At 39.5% G+C, this 26,196-nt stretch overlaps 1 protein-coding gene across 50 annotated transcripts in view; it reads left to right on the forward strand.

Annotated features, from left to right (window-relative positions):
- LOC115494396 (uncharacterized) overlaps positions 1–26,196 on the forward strand; it is a 432,669-nt gene that overhangs the window by 80,704 nt on the left and 325,769 nt on the right. For 40 of the 50 annotated variants that reach the window (XR_012054697.1, XM_072926085.1, XM_072926083.1 and 37 more), the window contains 2 exons: positions 5,832–5,939; positions 13,022–13,251. The gene's annotated coding sequence lies outside the window, so the exon portion shown is untranslated. Of the gene's footprint in view, positions 1–5,831; positions 5,940–6,759; positions 6,905–13,021; positions 13,252–26,196 lie in introns of all 50 variants that reach the window. The other 10 variants (XM_072926099.1, XM_072926102.1, XM_072926108.1 and 7 more) reach the window with 2 other exon arrangements.

A 26,196-nucleotide genomic window follows, 5' to 3' on the forward strand; every position in this document is an offset into this window, starting at 1 on the left:
TGCAACAGGCAGGCACAAATCACTCACTAAGGTCAGTGATGACAGTGCTTGCCTTCTTAGTGGTGCATCCACTTTCACTCACTCTTTTCATAAACACAGAAGAATCAGATTAGAGCTTGGTTTTTAATAGCTGACAATTTTCCCCCTTGCCTTTTTTCTCATTTCCCAGTCTACCCCAATAGTGACACAAAACTCAATCTGGGTCTGTCTCCTATTACCAGAAATGCTGATTTCAGAGGAGAGATTCAGATCAGCAAAATATCCCATTCCAGGAAAATGTCTTCAGCTCTGGGATGTGATGCATAAGTGTCTTTATTGCTCAGCGACAGGAAAAGTAGATTTTACTCTGACATTTCTATTCAGTGCCATGGCCAGCTGGAAAATGTTAGGGTCACATGTAGGTTCTTCTGTCTTCCTTTTTGGAAGATGAAATGTGGTTCTTGTGGGGTAAAAAATAGGCAATGAAATTGCTGCCTTCTCGTCACAGCAGCCTGCTGCAGCTGTGCTGAGAAAGTCATGGGTTATGGCTTCTAATGCTGCATCTCAGGCTTGCTCTCTATCATGGGCTGTAAGCATCTAAACCCTTCAAATTCCCTGGGAGCCACAAAAGTCAAACAGCATGTGCAATTCAGGGATTGTGCTCTTGTTGTTCAAAAGGTAGGGGTGTTGCCACTGCTGCAGAATCTGGCGTGGAAACAGCATTGAGATCCTCTAATGTTTCCAGTAACAGTGAGTGTTTTCTTTCATTACACTTCTGAACAGAAAATATCACATAGAAAGAAGGAAATGGGTTTCCTAACTTGCTTTTTAAATTTTCTGAGTGAGAAATAATGAAGGTTTTGAAGAAGAGCTTTATTTTGGTGATGACTTTCAATGGTATAAGTCTAGACAGCATAACTAACCCTCTCCTTGGGTTCGTGTTGAATTACTAGGTTTTTACCAGGCTCTTTGGTACTCTTTGCCTCTGATAGGTAGTCAGCCCAGACTTTCCTTCTTTCTTTGCTTGCAGGATCAGAGAAAGCTTTTTCCCTAATTTAGTCTGCTTTCCAAACATCTCCCTGCACATGGAGCTAGTGCTGGGTGAAGAGATGGAGAAGAATGGGGGAGAAATAGATGCATTTAGGGACAAATCTCAAATTTGAAATTATTCCAAAGTTTTATTCTGGCCCATAGGAAGAAGCAGGTGAGAAAACTGATTCTGAAGGAGGATTAATTTTGCACAGAAACCTAGAGGTCTCTGCAAAAATTCTCTATTTCTTGGGAACAGCTCAGAATGGGTATTGAACATTAAAGAGCATTAAAAGTGACTAATTTCCTTGCAGGAAGAGGATAGGGAGTGATAAAAGTCTACATTAAGTAGAAATGAAAATGTAGACAAAATTTATTAAAGAAGACAGACAGACACAGTAACCACATTGTTTATGCTTGGATAAGTTCTGTTTTTACATAACTCGATATCTGAAAAAGTTTATCTGCATAAAGGCAATTCCTTCTTTCTTCCCTCTTTCCTAATTGCTGGGATCTGGAGCATGCTTTGAAAAACATGTAACTATGCTTTCTCTGATTTTACTTTCTTTCCTAGCTGTGTCGACCAGACAAATGTCTACCCTGCGTTGGTAGGACCATTACTGCAGTAGAATACAAATATCAGACACTTCCACAGTTTAGACCTTTTTCTTCATAAAGACAGACCAACAAAAGTGAAAATTCATGAAAATGTGACTGAACTAAAGCATCATGAGTAGTCTTAATGTTATTCAAGCACAACTTTTTGAAAGCACAGAAGAATCCAATGTATCATTTATTGTTGGCTTTCCCAGAGTACTTCAGCACTGAAGAACTTAAAATAGATTTTTTTTATCTCAAAAAAGAATAATCATGTTTACTGTAAACAGGGGAGATAAAAATTTTTGTCAGAAATGTTTAATTCTATTCTCCTGAGAATGCATAAGTGGGTAAGTTGAACAATCGCTTTCTGGAGCTTGATGGTGGACATTGCATAGCATGTTATGCAACATAAATGATGCATAATTTCTCTAGCTTGGAAGAATACTTGACTGCAGTTCTGCCTAAATTCATCTCCCTGGATTTTGAAACAAAATGCAGAGAAGAAATGTCATGACAGCTCACAGGAAGACACCTTAGGATGTAATGAGCCTTTTTCAGTCATTTACCAGCAGCCAGTATTAATCAAGGGAGTCCCAGCTGACTGGAAGTTAGTAAATGTTAGCAAATGTAATGTCCATCTACAAGGAGGGCCACAAGGAGGATCTGGGGAACTATAGGCCTTGGTGCCAAGGAAGGTCATGGAGCAGACCTCTTGACGGCCATCATGTGGCATGTTCAGGATAACCAGAGGATCAGGCCCAGTTTCATCACCAAAAGAGTTGTCCAACATTAAGTTATTACAGGCTATCCAGGGAAGTGTTGGAGTCACCAACTCTGGAGGGATTTAAAAGTGTGTAGGTGTGGCATTTAGGAACACGGGTTAGTAGTGGACTTGGCGGTTTACAGCTGGACTCGATAACTTTAGAGGTCTCTTCCAACCTAAACAATTCTATGATTCTATAAAGGTGTGGGATTTCTTTGTTAGCTCAAAGCAAGGAATTTCTTTATCAAAAAATTAATCTGTGTCTATCACAGAGAACGAATTGTGAGGGCGGTCTGATCCTGAAGCACAACCAGCTTTAACCAGTTTCTGTACTGCTTCTGATGAATGGATTTAACAGTTCTTTGGAGCATATTTTCAATACTCAAGTTGTAGACCTTACAGATTTCAAGGGAAGAGCAATCTTAGCTTCAAGGAAAGAGAATGAACTTTGAATGAATGGCAGATGAATTCCTCCTATGCCTGTTGCCAAATGTAGAACTTTGCTGTGCATAAAAATCCTTGAAGTGTGACGTCTCATAGCATCTGGGTCCCTGTGCTGCCTGCTAGGGCCCTTCTGGGGCCCTCAGGAGTGTGGTGAAAATCTGCTAGCTAGAGGACGAGATAGGAACACCAAGCAAGTACTACAAAGTCCTACCTTCATTTGAGTAGATGCTGCTATCACTGGGAGCAGGAGGTACTGCTCTTTACTTTGCTGGCTCTCCTGTGCTGCCAGAGCCATAACTAGATCTTCAGACTGCCATTGACTTGCTTGTTTGCCTCTGAACCTTACAGCAAATACTACACAAGTTGTGCTGGAGCAGGCAGCTACAGGTTGAATCCACAGGCACCTGTTATGTGGCAGTTCTCATGCCTCTTCCCCCTTTGCCTTCTACCTTTTGCAGAGCTGGCAGATGAAGTTTCCACAGCAGAAGGTCCCTGTGTACAACCCTGTTTGGGCAATACAGAGGCTGCACCAATGCTGCCTTTGGAGTTTTGGCTCTCAGGGCTCTTGACAAGACCAGCAAACCTCTGTGCTCAGTGAGGGGCTGCATCACAAGACTGTAACCTGCCCCAAGACACCCTGTTGGGGACTTCCAGCCACCAGGGAACCACTGCACCCTGTGACACCCTGTACAATGGACCCTGCAGAACACTGAAGCTTCCAAATATTTATTGATGTGGACTCGATTCAGGTGCCATGACATAGTTGCAATGTACTGTTCTGGGTTTGGCTGGGATAGAGATGATTTTGTCCACAGTGTTGGTATGATGGTTTGGTTTGGATTTGTGCTAGAAACAGTGCTGGTAACACAGAAGTGTTTTTGTTATTGCTGAGCAGGGCTTACACGAAGGCAAGGCCTTTTCTTCTTCTCATCCCACCCAACCAGTGAGTGGGTTGGAGGTGCACAAGGAGTTGACAACCATGTCATGGCACCCATACTACATGGAATTACACTCTGTAGATAAAGCTGGGAAAGAAGTAGGAAAACAGTACATGTTGGAATCACAGCATTTGTCTTCCCAAGTCACTGCTACATGTGATGGAGCCCTGGTCTCCTGGGGGTGGAAAAATACTTGCCTGTCCATGGAGAGTGATGAATTAATTTCTTGTTTTGCCCTGCTTCCATGCATGCAGATTTTGCTTTACCTACTAAACTATCTTGATCTTGGTCCACTAATTTTCCCACTTCACTCTTCTGATTCTCTCCCCCACCAGCAGGATGGAGCAGTGAGTGAGTGGCTGCGTGGTGCTTAGTTGACAGCTGGGGTTAAAACATGATATGCACAAAGCTTAAAAATATACCTGCTGAGTGGCTATGTAGATGTGTTCTGCATCCTTGTGGGAGTATGTGGTTTTCTCCTTAATGAGCTTGGCAAGGATTTCTGGAGTTGAAGGAAGGCAGAGGATAGGATGAGTTTGCCCTCTTTTGTACCATGTGGCACACTTTCCTCTTAAGCTAATTTATTTAGCGAATTATTTGTAATTGTGGCGACCTGTGACACTTTTTAACAAAAACAGAATTATGTATCCTTGTGGCACATTGCAGTAGACACTTAAAAGCCACAATATAATGAGCCTTGTATTTGCCAGGAGGTGGTGGGTAGTGCAGTGTGGGCTATGGTAACATGTAGGGAAGATGTTTTTATGGCAGTTCTGGAAAAAATCGTTGTACTTTGCTTTCCTCTGTGGGTAACTGGGCTTGGTGACTCAGGTGATATTTTCAAGCACTAACCTGTTTTTGAAGCACTAACCTGCTTTTGACAGAAGATGGTAGGTTAGATCCTGCAGACTTCAAAATTCATTTGATTTCCAATAACTCCTTCCAACCAGTCTGGGCTTTTCATATTGCCCTTGATAAAACCTGAAAATATTTTAGGTTAGGTACCATACAGCTAAGGAATTTTGCAGGTTTCTGCTTTCAAATAAAATACCCCTAATAAATGAGAGTACTTCCCACGTACAGTGTGGCTTTTCAAAGGTCCCTAAAAGATTAAGGAATATGTCAGGGGGTGAGTGCAGTGCCATTTTTCTTCCTCTCTGTGCATTACAGCAAGTGGTGGGTTTATCAGTTGTTTCACATGTTTTGATAGAGACAATGCAAACAAGTGTTTCTAAATCTGTGCTCTCAGTAGTTTTCCTGCTCTTCCTTCACTTGCAAGCAATCTTTTCTTACTGGTTGTTGTTTTTCTCTGTGCTATTATGCCCTGTTTGTCTCTTTTTTTTTTTTTTTTTTAGTCACGTTATCTGTCCCAAGAAATTGTAGCTTTCTAACACATAAAACAGGAGTATTTCCAGGATATGTAAAGCTATACTCTTGAACTTGTGACATTTAAAGGGCAATAGAATGCTAATGTGACTAATAAAACAGGAAAAATGGCTTTATATAAGTCATTGTGAAAATGGCTCAACCTACCTTTTAAATGGACTAATTTAAACAACATTCATTCATAGGGGCATTGGAGGGAGGCTGGAGAGCTTGGGCAATACAGATAGAACTATAAAAACAAAGCAAGCCCTTGTTATTCTATTTTGAAACCTTTAAAAAAGATCGAGCCAAGTTTTCCTGTGATAGGGACTCCTTACCATTTTTTTTCTGCAGATTATAATTCACAAGAGTAATTGACTGCATGGTTTTGTTTTGTTTCCATTCTGCTGTGAAAAATGTTTTAACCTAAAAGCAATTTTTTTTTTTTACATTGATTTTTTTGATTTTTCTTTGAGTTTGTACAGTAAAATTCCACATTTGATAGTTCAGTATTTCTAGCTAATGCTGTGAGGCCTATGTGAACATTAACTATACTGGCAGGTCAAATCCCTTCTGAACAATACTGAGACTATACTGATTTTAAATGTATAACGTGCGGTTGCTAAGTCATGAAATTATGTATATGGATTGAAAATTAAGGAAAGCACCCATAAGTTTTACCTTTTTGACCTATCCTTTCTACTCTGATCTAGGTTTCTCTGTCCACATGGAAAAACATTAAGATTTTCAGATTATTACAATAGTCAAAAGGCCTCAAATAACAAGAACAATTTGTGATTATGACCCACAGTAATTCTAAGGTATGTTATTTTTCTGAATACACTTGGTTTATTTGATTACAGGTATACATATGTGGGAAATTTCTGGGTTGAAGGTTGGGAGTGTCTCATGTATGTGTGCTAAATCTTTCTACTTGCAATAAGAGAATTATAGGTATTTTTTCTGTTTCTTTAACAACAACAACAAACAACAAACCCCAATTACTCAGAGAGTAAAAAGATACAGATCTTATATGACAGCTTAAAAGTACCCTTGACTAATTAACATTAAAATCTTATTAAATATTGTTTTCTTTAATGCAAGTTATTCTTTCATCTTTTCCTGTAATGCATCACCTATTAAATTTTTGATATGGAAAATTAGTGCTTCAGGTCTTAAGAGAGTGACAAGAATAATGTTTGAGGTATAATTTTAGGATTAATAATGCAGATTCACCCTTCCTAGTGGAACAGAAATGTAGACACCTCATGAAAATTCCATGCTGTAAGTTAAGTTTGGTCTTAACTCCAAACAATCAGTGATATTGATGCCTTCTTACACTTTGATTTACAATATATAGAAAGCTTCGTTATACCTCTTTTTTGTCCCAGTACCTCTGGGACAAAAGATGCTTTCTCTTCTCCTGTCTGTATGCCCTGCTCTTGTTAGTCTAGCTTAAATGCTTCCTGCCACTGAAAGAGATTGCTTTGTTGGTGTCTTAGTTCTGGCCAGGATGGAGTAAATTTTTTTAACGGTAGCTGGGTGTGGTGGTCCCCACCTCTAGTCCCAGCTGACAAGCAGGCTGAGCCCACTGGATCATTTGAGCCCAGGATTCTAATTTCCTTTTACAATTTTTCCTAGGCTGCAGTATGCTGTGACGTGCGGCACATCCAAGACTGTAATGTTATTCTGTACCATCCTATGCCATTGCCAGTGGTGGGGAAAAGGGACTCTGGCTTCTTGGAAGGCAGGCATTCCTTTTCTGATCAGGAGAAAGCACAATGGGGTGGGATGTTTGTTATTTGTGAGTTTTATATGTAAATCTGTGACTGAAGTGTTTTGTTATTAATATTGTAGTTGTTACTGTTCATTTTCTTATCTCATGGCTGTTTCCAGTAAATAAATTGTTCTTATCTTGACTTGTGACACTTTTTTGTACCTCCAATTCTCAACTCCATCCCCAGAGCAGAAAGGGGAAGGAGAGTGGGGGAGTCCAAGAGAATGGTATCTGGTTTGGGGCAGTCTCAGGGGAAGCGGGGTAAGGGAGAGGCACTAAACTGGGGAGTGTCATTCCTAAATCATGACATGACAAAATGTGAGTTGGCCTTTTCAGTTTCGCTGGGTTTTGTGAGTAGCAAATCCATGAGAACTGGATGAGTTAGCATAACATGTCTGCAGTGGCTATCCTTTGTGAGCTGGCTCTCATACTGTGGCCCATAGCTCAGGATCTTTGAGCCCTATATGGACTTATTTGGGAACACGGTGTGGTGGATTATCAGAGTGGTCTTCCTTCTTAAAAGACTAGTAATTCTAAAATGAATTTGATCTCTCTGGTGATGGTAGGCACCTGTTCACTAAATTGTCATGTACAATGTAGGCATTTTCTTGAGGAATTTCCTTCAAGTTGGAAACTGATTTTTTTTATAAAGCTAATAACTTAATACCTTTTTCCTCCATACTGGTCATTTTGCCCAGTATAAGTTATGTAGTAATCCTATCTTTTAGTGCACAAATACCTCTTCTTGATTTCTCTCTTCTCCTTTTGATATCACATGCAGATTTCCCCCCCTCCTTACTGCAGTTCTTTTTTTCCTATTTCCCCTTTTCTCCAGCCCTTTCTCTGGGAATAGAAAGGACAGAGGAGAATGATTACCTTCTGCTCACTTTCAAAATTCAGAGCACTGTAGAAGACTTTATGGCAATCTGTTCTTCAGCTGAAAACAGCTGGTATAAACTCACTCCAGAAATAGTGGTAGTTTAAAGATTGCTCACACTTAGTGCTGAAGATTTTGAAATGCACTAGAATTTTTCAGGAAATCTTTATTGAACAAAGTAAAACTAACAAAACTTGAATATTGTTCAATAATGTTTGTCTAGAAAGACTGAATGTCATTCTCAAGATGGTGCAACTGCAAGACTGTAAAAGAAAGGAAGTTTTCTCACTGTTGCAGCAAAAACTTTTTCTGTATTCATGTGGGGCCTTGCAACTTAAATCCTACTTTTTTATGTCAAAACCAGTTATCTTAATCTCCCCTGACAAAGCTTTTCCATGAAATGTGTTTTCTATTCATATGCCTTCCCTCTTAGTATGCCACACACTTCTCACACCCACAGCTTCATGAAGACCGTACATCGTGCTGTAATCCCTTGAAAGAGATTTTGATTTGGCTGCAATATTTCTGGTCATGTTGGATGCTTGGCTGCTATAAAATCAGGTCTGGACCACTCTGTGATTTTGCTTTGCTGAAAATTTGCACAAGAAGTTTTATTCTTCCTTTCCTATGTTAAAAACAATAAATAGCATTTCTGTAAAGGGAATTACAAAGAATAATATTAAGGAGTTAGCAGGGTGATAGTTACCTGCATGTCCACTGGCTGTGACCACTATGTTTTTTTGTCATGGAAGGACAACTCTCCCGTACCTGTTGCTCACACATATGACAAAAGCAAATTGCTAGCTCCAGAAACTTTGTGGGAAGGCAGATTGGGTCTTTTAGCCTTTGTTCATGTGGCTGTAGATACAACAGGGATAGGATGAATTCAGTCATAATTAATGTGTGACTTTGCCGGAGCTCTCTTCTCCCCTCTGCTTTCCCTTGCCCCAGATAGCTGTGGGGAGAAGAGGAGCGGGCAGATCTCCAGCGCTTCCCGCTGAACCCTCACGGGCTTTGGGCTGCGCTGTGTGGGTTTGGAGAGCAGTCAGCGAACCCCACAGCGGTTTAATGAAGAGAGTCTTTCTCCGGGGGGCGAATTCCATTTTATTGCAATCCAACGAGGAAAACAATAATCCGAAGGGAACCAGGCGAGCCGCGCCGGTGTTCGTCGGAGCCGCGTGGACAAGCGGGGCAGGGCGCTGGAGCCGGCCAGGAGAGAAGCCCCGGGGGCGGCTTGGGCGGGCGGCAGCACGCGCTGGTGCCAGCCAGGAGAAAGCCCCGAGCGCGCTGCGTGTGTGGAATAAGTACGGGACAGGGGAAAACTGGGGCAGCCAATGGGGTAACGCCACGGGGGGTTTGGGGGTAGTGGGGTACGGGGGTACATTCAATGAAGGACGGACAGGTGGAGGGTCCCAGGTCATCTGCCTATCGCCCGGCATCCTGGGTGGAAGATTCCAGGTGGGGGGAAGGGATACTGAGTGACAGACAGGCATTTGGGGGTAAACACAGTGACTTGGCATTTCTTGGGGACAACAGACCCGCGGGGAGAGATGGGAAGACCCGGGGGGAACCGTTACAGAACCGAGGGTACATGGAACAAACTTATACATAATACAAATGTAATAAAACCTAAAAACCACAACTCTACATGACTTAGTGTTTTTTCTGTGGATTTTAGCCACCCAATCTTAATACTGCTTTGAGCCTTACAATGTCATAAGTACAGCTGGTTATTAATTACTCAGTAGCCATTTTTTATTCCGTATAGCCAATATTAATTGGTTCAAATTCATAATATACATGGATGATTATTCATTGTGGCAACACCTTTGCTTGAAACCTTGCTTTTGAAATCTTTCAAAATACTTCAGAAATTTAGGAACCATGGATGATACTGATCTTCCAAAGAGTAGGCTAAATTCTTATCTGTCACTAAATCTTTTGAAGCAAGATGGTTTTAACAGAGGTGTAATTGTTCAACTTTAAAATTTGGGCACTAAAGGCACAGGACTTAAACAAACTAGTGATATACTTCAGCCATATTTTTTGTCTGACTGTGGTAAGAATCTGTAAGTCCAAGAACTCCTATAATGAATGTGTATGACAATGATGAAGTGCTTTAGAAAAAGAGACAGTGGTTGGCAAGGACGTCTGGGCTGAAGCAGTAACAAGTATATTCCTACAAAAGCAGTTCCTGGCTCCCAGCCCAGAAGTTCAACAGGATTCAGGCTTAGCCTTGGACTGATAACTGTGCTATGCATTTGCTTATTTCCCTTACTGGTCAAGGTACATATTTGATTTACTGCAGTCACTCAGGGAGAAAGACAGCAATAAAGGGTGTGAGTTTAGGAACCTTCTCAAATATATACTGTTTCTTCTAGGAAATAAGATTATGGAATTTTGCTGCTTTTCTGACCCTGGAAAGAGGTGGACCCTTTCAGTCAGTTTTGCAAACCTTTGCTAAAACAGGGATGGGAATCTTTAGTTTCTTACCTAAAGTGTAAGTTTTGTAGCAGACTGGAGGTGTAATTTGGTATTGAGGATAGAAAGTGATAGCCTGGGTAGCAAATATACAACTTGTAGGAAAACAGACTTTACTCTAGGAACACTAGACTTTGTCTAGTGTTCATGAAATAACATGCTGATTTCTATTAAATGTGACAGTTTATGAATATTCATAGCTGCTTAAATTACCTCAAGGAAGAAAAATATTTTAAGGGATACATATTACTTTTGCATTTCAATACTATCTTGTTAAAATTACTGATATTTATTTTACTCAACATTGCCTATGAGTTGTGCTCTAAACCTTAATTAAGGTTATTCAAGTTGGCTCATATTCAGCCATACTTCAAAGATAGCCTATGCTACAGATTACAGTTCATCTTGCATTTTTAATTTGTTTAATTTTTTCTATTCTTCTGCTAGAAAATATGCATCTCATAGATAGATACTTTACTTTTTAGCAGTGAAGTTCATGAAATAGTAACTCTCTTTCACTGTCTCACTTGTTTCTCTTAATCAATCAAAGTTCTTGTGTCTCTCTGTAATTTCCTAGTTGGTAGTAAACCTTGACAGGATAAAGGATATATTTTTGTTATATATCACCTAATGTAGAGGGGAAATAAGGGAAGACTTGCTATTTGGAAGTCCTCCTGATTACTCTCAGTAATTGAAATTAATTGCTGTCAGACTTTAGGAGTAATAAGCAGTACATCTGTCTCTTTACCCTTTTCTTCCTGACTCTGTGAACTTCTCAGATGAACTTTTTTGCAGGATTGCTTTTTTATTAAATTTGCTCTTTTTTTTGTTTCTCCTAATAGTTCAGTTCTTTCTGAGAGCATGTATGCCTTTTTAGTTGCTTAGGCTATACTTAAAATTTACTTTTTAAAATTATGTTTATTGTGCTTTAAAGTAGCTTATGAGTACCCACTATTTTGAGGCAAAATTCAGGTTGGACCCTGGAAAAGGCATCCAAGGATCATGAAAACTGTTGCTGTCCACAGACAATGTCAGCCTGGTGAGAGAAAATAGTACATTTAGGACAAGGAATAAATCCTCAAAATACATTTTTTAAAAATAAATATATCATTTTATAGTCAGACATTGGATGCTGTTTCCAGAAGTAAAGTGAACTAGCTTTCTGCAGGTATGGTTATCAGAAACTGGGGTTTTTACAAAAACAAATAAAATACATGAAGATTAATTTTTTCCCCTACTATTCACCAGAAGAACATGCCAGATAAATGAGAAAGAGTGTTATGTGTGTAGAAATTAGACTTTAGCTTATAGTAGAAGAAGGGTTCACTTTAAAGAAGTTCAATAAAACTGGAACTGGAGAACGTCTCGGTGCCACTCTTGTAGAGTTTAGGATTCCAGACCACTGGGACAAAAGATCACATAAGTGCAAATACTTTATGAGCAAACATCATCTGTGCCACACTTAGATATCTGCAGAAGAAGAAATACAAATTTTTATGTAAAGTCATATGAAGTAACTGTGATAAAAGACCTACTAAAACTTGCAAGCTTGAAAAGAAAAGAAAGATTTTCTCACTTAAGAAGCTTATATTGCAAAGAATAAGATTTTTTTTATATGAATGTTATGCAACTGCACTTACAATAGGAAACCAACCCTCTGAATAAACAAGAAAGCATAAGTTTTTGTAAAGTTTTGAGTAGCACCAGATGTAAAAAAAATGAATAATACCACAACATTCTGCAATCCCCAAAATGCTAAATGGTGGATAAACTGTTGAATATGAATGAGTAATCTAGGTTAGACAAGATAAGGCAAAAGATGACTCAGTCAAAGCCAAATTAAAGTTTTGTTAACAAGAAAACAATGTCATTGGATGCTGTGAACTGCAATGAAATTCTAAGGAAAAATGAACTGAAAATTCACATTGTAGAAGCTTTCACATACGACTTTCACATCCACTGTTTCATTGGCTCTCTTTAACGACCTTAGGACCCCAAGATGTTTCATAAGGCAGTGTTGTTGCTTAGATTTTATTTAAAAAGGGGTTTATCTGAGACATCAATCAAACTTAAGATATTTTCTGTCTTTGAATAGAAAGCACTATGAAACATCATCTCTTTCTTGTCTCTGACCTGACACAGAACCAGCAATATTTATCTACCCTTGGTTGAAAGGCTAGTGATGTAGAATCTGTGGCCTTGCTTTGTAGCCTAATTTACTACTTGATTATTCCTGTAGTTAGAGGTTTTTTTAATACTCTTTTTAATACTTTTAATATTTTTGGGCTGTGAATATTTCTATTTGACGTGGTCACAGTGAGCAGAGGGGATCTTGACTCTTTTTTCCTTAGTATGGGAAGAAAGATTTTAACTTACTGAGTGACTGGAATACTGTTTCCATGCACTTTTTGCAGGTCTCTTTCACCCCCTTCTCTTTCTCTCTCCAGAGAGAAAATATCTTTGTCTTTCCTAACAATGCATATCACCAAATTTCCAAATCCAAAGTTATTTCCACTGTAGTCTTTTGCATCTCTCTTATGTTTTGTTTCCTCAGGACTTGACTCTGGGGTGAATTCAACCAAAGCTTCACAAGTGCCTAGCACAGCAAGCAAATGTGTTATATGTACCATATATATTAAGATAGTGAAAGAGCCTGTTAATATGTGAAGCACTACTGCTTCACTATTTCTCATTTTGTATTTGTGCATTTAACTGTTTCTTCCCAGATCTAAACATGTATCCTTTTTTATTATGTATTTTCTCGTTAGGATCGTGTGGGAGCATTGAGAGGAAGGAGAGCTACATTTAAATGGGAGAATTACTGTGGAAACCTGGCAAATCCCCCTCGACACCAATGAAGAAGTCATCAAGAAGAGTCAGATTCTTCACAGAGGTGGGAGGATGACAGACTATGGATATGAATGGAAATAAAAACAGTTGAGCTTGAATATAAGAGAAAACTTTTTCAAAGTGAGGACAGTGCAACAGATTGCCTTTGGTATGTTGCAACTGCAGTTTCTGCTGTCTCCATACTTGTTTTTGGCCAGTCAGGTCTTGAAAATGTTTTTGAGAAACTTCATCTGATCCTTTGTGCAGAAAATTAGATTAAAGGTTTCTTGCGGTCCCTTTCAATTTAAGTTTTCCTATAATTATTTCTGTGGTTTTCAAAGGTTCTGACTTGATATCTGAGATGCTAACAATACTTTTCAGCAAGGGACTGGACTAAATACTTTAAATATAATTTTATTTCATGTTAAATCATTATTGAAAATACTGACTAGTACTGGATTCACTGCAGATCCATCCAAATCCCATCCTGAGACTGAAAATTCTGACATAGGACGTGAGCATGTTTTAAAATCTGGTATTCATGCACTGACATTTCCTGTGAATTGTATTTTCCTGATGTGAGAATATCATGCAGGTATGTGAAAAAGTTTAGGTAGATAACATAAATGTCATATCTATGTCTTTCTCCTTATCATCTAGGCCAGTAATCCTACTAAATATACCAAACAAAACTGGCATAATATAATTTATCACTTTTCTATTATTGCTTTTTATTAGCCTATTGTCTTCTTGGTCATAGTAATTAATAATTTAAGTATCTCTTGCTGGAATTTTCCTAAGCACTGGCAAAAATTCAATTAATACATATTAAAATGTTATTTTAGACAGACACTGGTGCAGCTTTGGTTTTCTCGATTTCTGAGAGACACTTTTGTCCTCTGAATTGTTAAGGATGGCTTCCACCAGTTCCTGAAATTCTTTAGGGGGAAGCTTTTTCAGGTCCAGCTATATTGAAAGTATCTATCTTGCCTTAATACTTTAAAGATGTCCTTTCCTTACTTTGGTCCATGTTCATCTCTCCTTTCTTATCAATTTTGTCAAAAAAAAAAAAAAAAAAAAGGAAATGTCAGTATTTCAGTCTTGTCTGTGTCATACATTATTGTTGTTCCAAAGATACAGTGTGCATATTTTTTTCTGGTTTTTCTCTTCAGTAAAAGTAGAGAATGTTTCTGATTCAATCACTGAAATTCTCCTTGAAACCTTTTCTATTCCTTGCCAGCTGTAATTCATTTTGTGTATTCCTCTTTTGATTTTATTTTTCTGGGCTGTGTTACTCCCTCATTCATTCTTGGTTATATGTTCTTGTTTCCACTTTTTGTGTGATTCCCCTCTAATTTTCATGCTATTTAAGAGTTATGAGTGACACACAAGACAGGTACTGAAAACAATTGGAAAAAATCTACAAAATAAAGATTTACAAGTACTCATGTGCATCATCCTCCCTCAATGGTCTGGCAACTAGGTTAAACCCCATCTGTCTTTCAAGGCTGCTGGAAATATCAAGAGGATTTGAGTGTGTATTGTGGCACATATAGAGGTGGTTGGGTCATAATGCCTAGGTCACCAAGAACTCCTTTTTTCCACCCCAAAGGATATCCATGACCAACCTGGAATCAAAGTCTGTCTCTGGAAACCCAGAGGGGCCATATACCAGTCAAACTTGACTAAGTCTTTCAGAGATCATAGAATTAATTGCAGTAACAGCTAAATTAATTTGCACTTTCCATTTGATTTAATTGCAGTTAAATTAAATGCAGTCCAAATGGAAAAAGGAAACAATGAAAATACAAGCCATTCCCAACAGACCTCGAGAAAAAAAAAAAGGAAATAACCATTCCACTGCAAATTATACAAACAGCCTGATTATTACAGAGCTCTCTGTAGACTTCTGGGAACTGACTGACTTCTTGGAAGAGTTATGGATAAAAAAATAAAATATTTGGGCAAAAATAGAGTGCCAAACAGTATCATTTGAGAGAATGAAATTCAGTATATTCATAGCTGGTCTGTACAATTTATTGTAAAATAGAAATTGAGCCATGCCTTACTGCCATAAAACAACAACCACTCACCACTGTTAAACTGAGTTAAAACTGTTAAGGATTTGTAAAAGAAAATTGTCAAAAATCAAACCATTATATATATGTATATATATATATGGCAAATCATTTTGGAAATGAAAAGAAATGCTACCGAAGGCCTGTTTCATCTGCAATTTAGCAGAGTGCAGGATGCCACATTTTTCTGGTGTGCCAGGCTTGGAAAGGATGGTGGAAAGAGTTACAAGCAAAAAAGTACTAAAGAAGCAACTTGCTGCTTCTAAAAGACTTGCATGAACTACAGCTGGTCGGGTTGAAAGTGGTTCTTTGGGACAAGTCAGATATTAATTGGGAGTTGGTATCTATTTAATATATAGGCAACAATTCATATTAACATATTAACATATTTAAGTAAACATTAACATTTTTAAGTAAACAATAAATAATTGTTTTCTTAAAGGACAGCTATATTGGATCATCAGGAATGCAGCAGGAATGTAGTTTTTAAGACAATGAAACCTATACCCCACTGTGACTTAACAAGCAAGAAGCAGAAGGAATAGGCCAACAAGTTTCTTTAGACATCCATACAGATTTGCAAAACACCATAGAACTAGAATAACATGGGAGATAGAAAAAGTATCCCGCCATCACATGAAAACCATTTGCTCCAATGCAAAACTGTTTAAACTATTCAACAAATTGCAAGGTCAGTTGGCTTTATCTTGTGTTACTCAGACACTTGAGGAGTGATAGGGATGTAGACTACTGAAGAAGGAAAATTATTAGAGTGCATTTAATTTTATTTCTTCAGCGTAATCTATATCAGTATACCATCTTATGGATCTATACATCTAAAAAGGCTTGAAAAGCATAATTTTAAAGATTCTGTGGTCCTATCTAACATGTGAAGGACCAGTAACTTCAAATTACAGAGAAAAAAGTAAAGCTTTCTTTCTGTACCCTGGCAGCCCGAGACTGTAAAAAAATCACTCTTCACAAGAATGATATAAATTTTAAATCTGTGTAACAAAATGATAAATATATAAGTAGGACATGGTATTCCTATTAAATTATACTGTCTTGAAGAATTGTGACAAAAGTCATGTTCTGGTGGATAGACCCTCAGTAGGGGTGTTGTAGTGTGGTCACATCTTTATATACAAGATGATGTCTAGAAAGTGCTTAGTAAGAGGGCACAGTCAGTGGAGGAAGGAATAAATCCTGAGCATTGCAGTGGGTTGCCTGTCACTCTTGGTTATGTGTGAATGCTGAACACTGCCTGTGCCATGCTTTAGGTGCTTTGCCAGTTTTGAAGCATGAGCAGAGACTCTCTTTTTTGGATGCAGGTGCATCCACATGCAATAGGAAGCTTTTCTCCCTATCTCAGGCTTAACATCACTGCTGCCTCATTCCAGTGGGGCTCACACTTGAGATCCACACGCAGGCCTGGTTATTATCATGCTCCCTGGACTCCACCATGGTGCTAGTGCTGGTGCATACAAGCTCGGTTTTCAGTCTGGCTGTGTGCAGCTGGATATTAGTATTGTGTAAACCAGCCAGCATTGTGTAAACCCCACCCATTTGCTGAAGTCATCCAAGATAATTATACTTTTAAATCCACCATGCTGTTGCCAAATCATGCACTCACGAAAGGCAGATGCTGTGAATTTTCCATGGAGTTCTGCAGCAAATCCACTATGTGAAGGGGAGCGAGGTGCATTGTAAAACTTCCCCCTTGTCTTTTATAATGCAGGAAGGGTTTAATTAGACATAAATGAGTTTGATCAATGAATCATTAACTTCCATTAAACTTTAAGTAGATTGCCTGACCCGGCTACTTCATTCTGAATTTAATCTGGTATACACTTGATAATTAGAGTTAAAGGGACAAGGGCTGGAGGCAATCCTTCTCAATCCTTCACATAAAATGGAGTTGAGTCAGCTAATAAGTTAATTTTATAGTCAGTGTGTAAGGACAGAATTGGCCGTAAAATGTAATTTTCCTAGAAAAACGGATCAGGAAGCAGACTGTCACTTTGTTTTGCTTTCAGAATTACCTCAGGAATTACCTGCCCGGGGTCTTCAAAGCCTTCACAAATCCCATCCTCTTCAGTACAGCAGCTGGGAGGATTAGATTTCATGAATACAGTCAGAAACCAGGTGGCAAGGCAGGAAATCTCATGTCTTTGCAAGAATGCTGGTGTAGCTCTCCCTGTGGTTGAAAAAATTTGATCTGCCTTGTCTAGATCCATGGGCTGGAGAAGGAGTGATAGAATGGAGCTTTCTGGCAGCTTCCAACCTTAGGAAAGGTAGAGCCTTTGATCTGCTGGCTTTGCCAGTGCCTGATCCAGAACAGCAATTGGCATTTCTTGTGTGTGCCTGCTGCTTGTTTTACTGTTTGGAAAGAGCAGGCTTGCTGGTTGGGGCGGCTCTGTCTGGCCCTATGCTGTGCAGTAGGGATGGATTCTTGGGAGGTATCAAGTTCATATATGAAATGTTTCAATTATCAAACTGACTTAAGGAACCAGATGTTTGCTACTTGTCTTTCTTCTACAGAAGTATGTTCTTCTGTCCTTCCTCTGAGCTATGATACTCTGCTTTCTGGGTTCAGATTAGGTTATTCTGAGGGATACTGGATGATACTCTGCTTTCTGGGTTCAGATTAGGTTATTCTGAGGGATACTGGATGATTCAAAGTGGACTCCCTTTTCCTGGTTTAGTATTTGCTTTATTCCATCTGAAATATGCGTACTGGAAGGCAGAACATATGAATCTGTTTTGAGTTGGATGCTCTGGAAACAAAAGTTAATTGTGCTGACACTGTGGTATCAAAGACTGTTTTAGAGGGCAGTTCTGCTGGTGGTATCTGTGGCAACTCACAAAAAATCTTATTTAATGGAATGAGAATATTGCCCAAAGATGTACACAAACCCATTTGAGGAAAGAATACTTTGAAACCCAGAGCTATTCAGCCTGATGTGAACACCATGACCAGTGCTAAAGAGTGATAAAGAAGAGGGCTGGCACACCACCATTCCCTCTGGCCTTTGTATTTATTGGTAAGAATATTACCAATACGGTAGACCACTGAGGTCAGCAAAGACTTAAGAATGAGATTTCTTTTAGAGTGTAGTTATGAGATTGCTCCTGAGAAATGTAGCATTGCTAGGACACAAGCTCCTTTGTGTACAACTAAAAGTGGGTGTTTTCTTACCTGTAAAGGACTGCAGGTGCAACTAAAAGTGGTGATGCAGAGCTTCTAAATTTTTGAGTTAGACTCTTAAAATAGCAGGCAGGTTTCAAAAGGATTCTAAATATCTGGTCTATGCTTTTCTCATTCCTTCAGTCTCAGCCTCGAAATAGTGTTTCTGAATGCCCTGTGAGTGCCACAGCCTGAGGTCGCTGAGAGCCTTGCTCTGGGACTCTAATGACCTGTGAAATGACAGACAGTCCTGGGGCTGTGTTTTTGTGGCAAGCCTTCTCTGCTGCTCTGAGATACAAGGGCAAAAGTAGCAGCTGATTAGCTACCTATTTAAGGAGGCTTGTCCATTCTCTGCAGTCATGCTGAGGGAGCCTGAATTAAGGGTTGCTGATTTAAGGTCATGCAGACAACCTTAGTACTGCCATTTTGAGAATTTTGAATGCTGGACTATTTGAACTTAGTGGCATTTATTTTATGTGGATGTGATTTTGTATATTTAGGTCGGACAATTGTTAGCAATGTTCTTTTGCTCTAAAATCCACTGATCTATTCTTTTTAACAGCACTGCCAGTATGCAGGGATGAATTCTCCTAGAGCTGATGAAGACTTCTAAAAAATGTCCCGTCCCAGTGTCTTAATGATGTTGTTGTTGATAAATACTTGCTGGTATGCCATTATTTATCTTCCAAATTCTCCACAGGCAGGCTCCTATTATAAATGACAATAGCTGCTGGGGTTTAGTAGGAGAGCTGAGTGCCCTGTTCCCACAGTGCCTGGCTCACCTTCAGCCCAAGTCAACACTGACCAGCATTAATTGCTGCTGACTGTTTTATGTTGTTTGTATAGTGTGTGGTGTTTGGTTCCAGGCTTCTGTAAAATAAAATTGCCAGTGCAGCCTTTTATCAATATATGGTTTTCCATCAAAAAGGCACCTAATCTTTGCTGCAGTAAATGGTGACTTCTGGTGATTTGGTTTTTTTGGATTTCCTTGAGAGATGTTTCCAGAGGGATATTTGATGCTCACTTTGAAGAATGTCATAGGGAGCATCCACTGATGGTGACCATTTTGTGCTATACTGAGCTAGAAAAATGGAAGCTTAATTCCCATCAGTGAAGAATTGCTCTTACCAGTGCTCACAGCATTATTCATATGAGTTGCTGTTTGCCACTGGCAGTAAGGGATTTACAGCCTGGCTTTCTGGGAATTGAGAAACTTATTCTCTCTAGGGTGCTTCATCCTGAACCTTTTTACAAGCATTTAAAAGTCAATTCAAGTGATAAAATCTGTTATTTATTTTGAAGAAAACATGTTTTAAGGCATTAAAACTGCTTCATTATTTGAAAATACATTTAAAATACATGCTTGCTTTCCACAGAACTCAAAAGATAAATTTCAAGCAACAAAAGCCTTCCTAGCAGGTGGTGGATAAACATTTTATGTTTCCAGTAGAAGATGGGCTTTTCTCGCTGCTGTAAGCAGTCTGAGCAGAGAGTTGTTTACAAAAAAGATGCAGAAGCCTTTGCTACCAGCCAAGCCTGACAATCAGCTACATCTGTCAGAATATGACTAAGGAATTTCATAGGTCTGTCAGTAAAACTAAACTTTTCTTAACTATATTTAACTTTACCATTTTTCATCCTATCATATCTAAAATACAAGCTTTGTCTTGTATAACTCCTCCTGTTGAGTTCATGGCTTTTTTTTTTTTTCCCTAAGCCTGCATAGAGAAGTTTTCCCAAGTGATTTTCTCAAAATAGTCTCTGCCAGAGTAATGCAAACCCACCCTCACCTGAAGCCGCTACCACATGGATCTCCATGGCAGTGGTATGCATCTGTTCTAGAGCTGTGCAGCTCAGGGAGTGCTAAACTTTGCAAGAAAATGAGGTGTGTCCACTTCAGACAGAACCCTCAGAGATTTTGCTTGCTGGATTTTATCTGAGTGTGTATGAACTGTGACATTTTGATGTATTTTAAGCCACCAAACTTTGGCAGTCTTTCATAAGGATAGGAAAAAGTATTTTTTTGACCCAAAGCAGAACATGTCAAAATTTTTCAGATTGGCTGGAGTAATGTATTCTTTCTTGTCAGTTCAGAAATTCACTGTATCATTTTTACAGAATTTTTCCACAAAGACTTAGCCTCAGAATGGTATTAGTAGGGGAAACTGGTGTAAGTACTACCAAAGAGGGACCAAAAAACAACAAAAAGCTAAAACCAAACAAAATACCCCCAAAAAACAACAACAACAAATTAAAAAAAACTAAAAGAAAAACCACACCAAAACCCCAAACAAACAAACAAATAAACAAACCAGGAAAAAAAACATCAAAACCCAAGACCACCAAAAAAAGAAAAAAAAAAAAAGAAAAAGAAACAAACCCAAGCCAACAAAACCCAAACAAACTACCCCAGAAAGAGAAGAAAAATATACAATGGAAGAACTAGGAGGTAGCTATATACTGGCAAATTTTGAAACACCATTTATGACTTCTTGTGAGCTGAAAGTAAAGACAGATAATGTGTTTATAGGGCACAGCTAGATAGTCAAAGGAAATTATTGTTTTCCACTATTTTGCACTTGTCAAGATGCATCTGAAATACCATGATCAATGCTAGGCCCTCTTTTATTGGAAGCTGTCTGTGAGCCAGCCAAAGAGATGTTTAGGTAGTGGGAAATGGCAGGTTGAGGGAGCAAGCTGAGCTTGGCCGGGTCAGGTTATGCTGGCTGAACAGATCAATGCTGTGAAGAAACACCATACTTTGGCTTGTTGGCAAGTGCCTTTTCTTGACAAAGATACAACAAGCTGTGGTGGCTTTTTTGTGGTGATACCTACATAGTTTTTGTTAATAAATATGACCTGAGAGAAAATTCTATGTGATAAATTCTTCAGTATAAGAAGTCAGATTTTGAGCTAGGTGCACCTTTTTTTTTTTCTCCTTTTTTTTTTTTTTGTTGTTTTGTTTTGTTAGAAAGTACATATCCTTTGCTTTCCATTTCCCAGTTCAGCCTTTATTTCTGGTTTTCTGTTAGTTTTAAATAACAAACCCTTCCCATGTGCAGTGGCTGCTAGCTGAGAGGCCTAGAAAGGTGGCAGAAAAGCTCTTGTGTGTACACTTTGTGCATAGACAGCTTGAACCCAGGTGACAGAAAACACCTGTGGAAAAGGGACTGGGTCTTTCTGGGGATTGTCTTATCTTTTAGGTTGTTTTCTGTGGCACAAAATGGATATGAGATCTCAGTGTGTATCTAATGGAGAGGCTGGATGCTGCTGGTTAGACAAAAGAAGTTTCAAACAGCAAGAAAATGAACACTGGAGTTAACCCCAGAACTTGTGGTAGGTCTGAAGCTTTTCACTTGAGAGTGAGTCCCACAGCTGGCCTAGAGAACATGCCTGCATATGGGTGCTTGTGGCAAACAGTGAACATGGCCTGCAGGTTCCTGCCTTCCACTTCTCTGATAGCAAGGGCATGGCCACGGCCACCAGGCAGTCACCCCTCACAGTTTCAGAGCCAGTTCTTCTCCATTAAGAGAGCAGCACCAAGAAGTGAAGGGTGTTCTGCAGCCACAGAACCAAAAACAGGGAGATGGATGTCTCTGGTCAGATCAGATAGGAAAATCTGTCAGAGATGAAAGCTGAACCCACATATCTTGGTGTTTTGTTCCATGCCTTAGGTCTAAAAGCATCCTTCCTGATGTGAACATGCCACTGTGCTAGCTAGAGAACAGTATTTTTCAGTCTTCTCTTTCTCCTGTTTAGCATCCTTTCTCTATTTCACTCGATTTTGCTTAGAACTATTTGTTCCTTTTTTTCTTACCACTTTCTAATGGTATCCTCTTCTGTCTTTTGTTGTATCTGTTCCTCTTAGTCTTACTGCTCCCCCACATCATGGTTCTGGAATGTGTTTTGGCAGCTCTGATGAAACGAGCAAGCTGTCAGAGTAGCTCTAGAGAGCCTTCTTTTGGAAAAGCACACCAAGGCAGATGCAGCTTTTGACATGAATAGTAAGATGAAAGCACACAAGACACCAGAATAAGAGATCTCTGTTTTCTTTTCCTCCTTCCTCCTCCCACTCTGTGCTGTCTTATACTCCTCAGTGGACAGGACTGCTAGTAAACTCCTCTTGCATTGTTTGATGCTGTTGGGGCAGTAGATGTTCTGTAGGTGCTGGTCTGCACCTGTGCAATGCACTTGCCCAAGGATGACAGCACAACAGAGCACTGCCATAAATTCTTGTCCACATGTAAAGCATCTCCCTCTGCCCTCACTTTAACTAATATTAACATATGCTATGCAGACATTCCTAAAGGAAACTATCAGTCTCCCTTGCCCTTGGCAGAGAAGGTTTGTTTTTTTTTTTTATTTATTTAATGTGAGGAGAGCCTACACTATGTCACAGTGCAAATTCAAAGCTATAAGAAAGGTGAAGTGGCTTGCAGGACTGAAAGTCAAGAGAAAAATGGTCACAAGGAAACAAGAGGCTGTGAGGAAGCCCAGAGCATGGTTTGGCTGATTCTGGAGGTGGCTGGGATTACAAGTTAGGACAGCTGGGTTTTTCCTTTCTGTCTGATATTAGTGGTGCTGGAGGCAGAAACAAAGACTATTGAATTGTGCACATGGTGCTGTCAGATTGCTCTCTCCTCCCTCACCAGATCTTTCCCCATCACATACCAGAAATGCAGCTGACTAGCTTCTGTTCTCTCTTCTCTAGATGTCTACAACTTCAGTGGAAATGCTATAGTAGGTATATCATCTTGCTTGCTTGTTCTAAAGGTACCTCAGGGGATTCACAGGTTTGGTGTGGAAGGGTTTTGCTGTTCCATTCCAGTCACTGTGCAATATAGGGGAGGGATTTGACAGTGCCGAAGAGAAGATGCTGCTGCTCTTGAGGGTCTGCACATTTTGAAGGCTGTTGGAGCCTTGCCTGTTTAGCAGGTTGGATGGCTGCCTTGTTCACTGGTACAGGAAAGGCCTGCAGGCCACACTGTTGTTGCAAATTATGTGATCAGCTGATTGTCTGTATCATGTACAGATCCCATTGAATTCCTTTGGAGCTAGGCAAGGCATTTGGCCTGCAGCACTTGAGTGAATAAATGCATTGCACTATGGGGAACTCAGAAGCAAAGCTTTATGCTGTCTTTTTTAAAAGGCATTTTCTTCAGTAAAAAATTCAGCCCAGCACAGTTAGAGTGGAACAATAGGCAATGTTTTACAATACTGTAATATTATTTAATATCTTTAATCAAACAAATTCCATTTTTTATTTCCTCTGTCATCTTGAATATGAATGACTTCTGAATGACTTCTTGAATGCATGCATTTTGCACAGGCATATGAGTCTGTAAATGCAGGCTGCATTTCTTGTGTGTTCTGTATTGCTAGCATGGCTGATGTATTATATAGTATTTGCTTACATGGCTGATGGCAAACATAAGGAAATCTTTCTGAAACCAGGAGCATGCTGCTGTATTACTCCGAAGAATGTTTTGTGTTTGGTGCAAGCTCTACACAATTTAGTAATATGAAATTGTCTAACTTAAAGAAGACACTAGTATTGAATATATGGTACCATGTGTGTTGCCAGAAAACCCTTTGAGTTTTACAATGAAAGAAAAACTAAGAGGAAGATTGTGGGAGGAGAGAGCTTTAAATATTAACTTTTATTCTATGAGAGTAAGTCAAATCTAGAGAGAACTGAAAGCCTTAGATAGTGTACTGGCATTGGGAAGCTCTTTTTTGATGACTGTCATAGCTGTGAAACATCACCTCTGAAAACAGTTTCAGACTGTTTTCTTCTGTAAATTCAGTTATTGTCTGGCTTCTGTTGCTCATGAGATCTAATGGAAGATTGTAGAAATCAGGATAAAATCTTCCAGGTGATTGAAAATTCCAAGTGGCTTTGATTAGTGGTGACTTTAATGTTCTTTCATAAAAGTTGGAATGTTGTAGCCTGAGGAGTGTTGACAAAACAGTGACACCTCTCTTACAACAGTTTTGGAGCAAGTAATTTCCACCTTTTATTCATGGCAGTAAATGGCATTATCTTGCTTTAGGAAGACTTTTGCTGCCATGGTTTCCCACATGCAAAATTCCTATATAGGACTGTCTGAAAGGGATCTTGTGGAAATAAGTGAGCATTAATTACAGGTAGGAGTGTCAGCAGTCTGCACTTTTTCCTTTTAATGTGTTAACACTGGTTTCCTGAGTAAATGAATCTAATGCAGACATATTTTGCTTGTTACACTTGTCTTGATTCTGTTGTAAAGATTTGAAGCCAGCTATATTTTTATGGGGCTGAAGTAGAAACCCAACAGATAGGTATGTGCATAGAGAAGAGACCAAATAAACCCAATAGAGAAGTTGTGGTCTTGTCCCTAATATGGCATTTGAAGAGCAGAAGTCACACATAGTCAGCTTTAAAAATCTCCAGCCATGGAGAAAGCATTGACTGGGGCTTTTGCTTTTTACCCATAAGGAAATTCAGGGATAAAGCACATATCCCTAGGAACCTTGGCTTTGTTAGTACCTGTACTGACTTCTGCCCACTGTATGACTTTGGGAGAAGTGTTTCGATGTCCCTTCTATTGCCACTTGTGATGGTAGTACTATCGAGAACTTCAGGAAATGGAACTGGGACCACAGGTATTCTTGATCTTATTCTTTCTTCTCTCCTGCTTAATGTTTCTTTATGCTATAGTTAGGACTAGTGCTGTTCACCAAAACCCCACATTTACAGCTTCTTTCTGACTGCTTTTACCTGCAGGAAATGCCAAGGAAACAGTTTCTCTTTTTCTAGGACTATAGTTGATGGATTAAAAATTGTCATTGCATAGGAAAGAGACTGCAAGAGAAAGGGCAACAGCAAGCAGAGATAAGGTATTCCTAAACCTAGCAGTTTGCTCTAAAATGTAGAGAAGTAGTGCAAAAATCTGTGAGTCAGCTGCCTAGAGAAAATAAAAGGCTTGGCTTTTCTGAATGTTATCTCAGAGCTGTGGGCAATTTTCATGGTTTCTTCTTCTTTAAAAATGTTACTTTAAAAATCAGCATCCAGATTATATGCAGGAAGCTGACATTGCAGTGTCACACTTCATTTTGTCACATGGTGCAGAAGGAGAAATGGAACTGAAAAGCAAGATTCCTCTTCCAACCTTCTGTTTTCCCCCAGCAGTTAGAGCAGTGCCATGGCATTGGTGCAGGAGGCCATGACCCCACGCCCTGCCTGAGGAAAGAGAACAGCAAATACACCCTGTTGGAATCTTCTGCTTCGGGTGCTGGCACCAGAACTGACAGTGGTGCACCTGCTTCTGCTTCTTGTCTGCTCAGGGGGATAAAATGCACAGAAAGCAAGAGGATGTGAGGAACTAAGGCAGCAGCTGCTGGGCAGTATTAAGTGATGCTCCTGGAAATGTCTGAGCTCCATGCACAGCAGCAGTAGGTTTGGAATAAATACAGAACTTTTTTTCTTTTGAATCCATCACCACTGCAAAGACACAGCTGCGCCAACTGCAGAAAAGTTGTCATCCTCCTTTCAGGTATAGATTGGCCTCAGTACATGTGTTGTTTATTGATAGTGCATTGCTTGCCATAAGTGTTCCACTCAGGGCTATCCTATCACAGGTAAAGTTACAAATGAATGTGCACAAGTAGATCAGAAACTGCTTTTATCTTCTCATTCAGAGTGGACTTGAATACATGTCCATCCTTACCCTGTATTGCTGTGACTCCCAGTCATTTCTGTTCAAACATTACAGATGTTTTGATGTGGATGGGCAAATGCCTGCAGAGCAACAGTTTGGTTCACCGGGCCCTCACAGATATGCAGTTTGGAGTGAGATTTCCCACAGAGATA

This window comes from Taeniopygia guttata, chromosome 3, assembly GCF_048771995.1.
Source record: "Taeniopygia guttata chromosome 3, bTaeGut7.mat, whole genome shotgun sequence".
In the NCBI taxonomy this organism is placed as follows: Eukaryota; Metazoa; Chordata; class Aves; order Passeriformes; family Estrildidae; genus Taeniopygia; species Taeniopygia guttata.